The sequence below is a fragment of the Colobus angolensis genome, unplaced genomic scaffold (genome assembly GCF_000951035.1).
Source record: "Colobus angolensis palliatus isolate OR3802 unplaced genomic scaffold, Cang.pa_1.0 Scaffold39, whole genome shotgun sequence".
Lineage (NCBI taxonomy): Eukaryota > Metazoa > Chordata > Mammalia > Primates > Cercopithecidae > Colobus > Colobus angolensis.
This window is the reverse complement of record NW_012117265.1, coordinates 3416636-3419784: the sequence shown is the minus strand read 5'-3', so window position 1 is coordinate 3419784 and position 3149 is coordinate 3416636.

Below are 3149 nucleotides of genomic sequence, written 5' to 3'. Positions count from 1 at the left end.
GGCTAATTTTTTGTATTTTTAGTGGAGATGGGGTTTCACTGTGTTAGCCAGGATTGTCTCGATCTCCTGACCTTGTGATCCACCCGCCTCAGCCTCCCAAAGTGCTGGGATTACAGGCGTGAGCCACCGCGCCCGGCTGGAACTAGCTGTTTAAGTGGTTCTCCTGTTGTTCCAGTCTTTGTGACCCCAGGAGGCCTGTAGGTGTGGGTCACGGGGGTCACAACGGTTCGACTATGGTGTGGCCCGTTCAGAGGACCTTAGAGTTCGTCTTTACAGGCACACACCACTATACTCAGCTAATGTAAAAAAAAATTTCGTAGAGTGGCGGGCGCCTGTAGTCCCAGTTACTCGGGAGGCTGAGGCAGGAGAATGGCGTGAACCCAGGAGGTGGAGCTTTCAGTGAGGGGAGATCACACCACTGCGCTCCAGCCTGGGCAACAGAGCGAAACTCCGTCTCAGAAAAAGAAAAAGAAAAGGAAAAGGAAAAAGAATTTGTAGAGATAGGGTCAGCCCCATGTTGTCCAGGCTGGTCTCCATCTCCTGGTCTCAAGCGATCCTCCCGGCTCTGCCTCCCAAAGCGCTGGAATTCCAGGTGTCAGCCCCAGAGCCCGGAGAGTTTTTAATCTGTAAAATGGGCCAGTGATGATCCTTAATTCCTTAGATTGCTGAGAGGATTGAAACAGACAGTCCAGGTGAATGTGGCTCCAGTAAAAATACACACTCCAGGCTGGGCATGGTGACTCACACCTGTAATCCCCGGGCCTTGGGAGGCTGAGGCTGGAGGATCGCTTGAGCCCAGGAGTTCAAGACCAGACTGGGTAACATAGGGAGACCCCGTCTTTACCAAAAATAGAAAAAAATTAGCTGGGCGTGATGGTGGCTGCCTGTAGTCCCAGCTGCTTGAGAGGCTGAGGCAGGAGGATCACCTGAGTCCAGGAAGTCAAGGCTGCAGTGAGCTGTGATTGTGCCACCGCGCTCCAGCCTGGATGACAGAGGGAGAGTCTGTCTCTAAAAACAAAAAATAAAAATAAAAAAATTTTTTTAATGACTCAGATGGTTCTACCTGGCAATTCCCACTGTGTAGACGAGACACTGGTACTGGGAGAGAAGGCCCAGACTGGAGGAAAAGAAGGGAAGGACTGCGGAGAGAGGCCCTGATGACCTTTGCCTTTGGACAATTGCCTGTCCCGGACACCTGCAATCCCTGCCCCCAACAGAGGGCGGATGTGAACACCTGGTGAAGGGGAACGCTCACCCGCAGCCCAGGCAGAGCTAAGCAGAACCAGTGGAGGCCAGGCACGGTGGCTCAGACCTGTAATCCTGACACTTTGGGAGGCCGAGGTGGGCGGATTATGTGAGGTCAGGAGTTCCAGACCAGCCTGGCCAACATGATGAAACCTCGTCTCTACTAAAAATATAAAAATTAGCCGGTTGTGATGGCCTGCACCTGTAACCTCAGCTACTTGGGGAGCTAAGGCAGGAGAATCGCGTGAACCCAAGATTGTACCACTGCACTCTAGCCTGGGCAACAGAGTGAGACTCCATAAAGACAACAACAAAAACAAACAGAACCAGTGGAGATTCCTGAGACCCTGGGACAGTAAATAGACACTAATGTTCTAGAACCTTTCAAATTAAGTGTCACTTGCTTCCCTAAGCCAGGCTTTAATTTGATTCTATTGAGTCTTTGCTCCCTAAAACATCAACTTAAGAGTGTTAGCTGAAGCCTCACTGCTCCCCAGCTGCCTGACATGGGGCAAATTGCTTAGCCTCTTGGAGCCTCAGTCTCCTCATCTGTGCAATGGGTGCTAATTACTTCAGCATGGTTGCGAGACTACTACTTCTTCTTCTTCCTCTTCTTTTCTTCTTCTTTTGAGGTAGGGTTGCCCAGGCTGGAGTGCGGTGATGGAATCACAGCTCACTGCAGCCTCGACCTCCTGGGCCCAAGCAATCCTCCCACCTCAGCATCCTGAGTAACTGGGACTACAGGTGTGCACCACCACACCTGGTTTTTTTGTTTGTTTGTTTGTTTGTTCGTTTTGTAGGGACTGAGTCTCACTATGTTGCCTAGGCTGGTCTCGAACTCCTGGCCTCAAACAATCCTCCCGCCTCAGCTTCCCAAAGCGCTAGGATTACAGGCATGAGTCACCACTCCTGAGCCAGCTGCAAGGCTTCTATTAGGGGACATAGAGCACATTGAACAGTGTCTGGCACCTGGGAGGTGCTCGACAAATGCCCAAGGAATAAATAACTAGATCCTACTCCTCCTTTTGCTTCTAACGTCCTTGGTTTCAGCTCTCTACGAAGACAGGATCTAGAAAATGGGCACACGTTCAGCCCCAATTCATGGGAAGACTATGAGATTTCAGTAGAAAATGTAATTTGTAAGTTTGCAGTAAATGTCCACTCCACACAGGAAGGGATTTTGTCTGTCACGTTCACTGCTGTGTCCCCAGCATGCTAAGTAGGGGCCAGGCTCAAAGTAAATGCTTGATGAATCTTTGGCAGATGAAAGTATATTATCTGCTGGACGCGGTGGCTCATGCCTATAATCTCGGTACTTTGGGAGGCTGAGGCGGGCGGATCATGAGGTCAGGAGTTTGAGACCAGCCTGGCCAACATGGTGAAACCCCGTCTCTACTAAAAATATAAAAAAAGTAGCCAGATGTGGTGGTGCACGCCTGTAATCCCAGATACTCGGGAGGCCAAGGTGGGAGAATGGCTTGAACCTGAGAGGCAAAGGTTGCAGTGAACCAGGATTGCACCACTGCACTACAGCCTGGGCAACAGAGTGAGATCTGTCTTTAAAAAAATAAAAAGCGGCCAGGCGCGGTGGCTTAAGCCTGTAATCCCAGCACTTTGGGAGGCCGAGACGGGCGGATCACGAGGTCAGGAGATCGAGACCATCCTGGCTATCACGGTGAAACCCCGTCTCTACTAAAAATACAAAAACTAGCCGGGCGAGGTGGTGGGCGCCTGTAGTCCCAGCTACTCGGGAGGCTGAGGCAGGAGAATGGCCGAAACCCAGGAGGCGGAGCTTGCAGTGAGCTGAGATCCGGCCACTGCACTCCAGTCCGGGCGACAGAGCGAGACTCCGCCTCAAAAAAAAAAAAAATAAAAAGCATATTATCATTTGATGGGGGGATCAG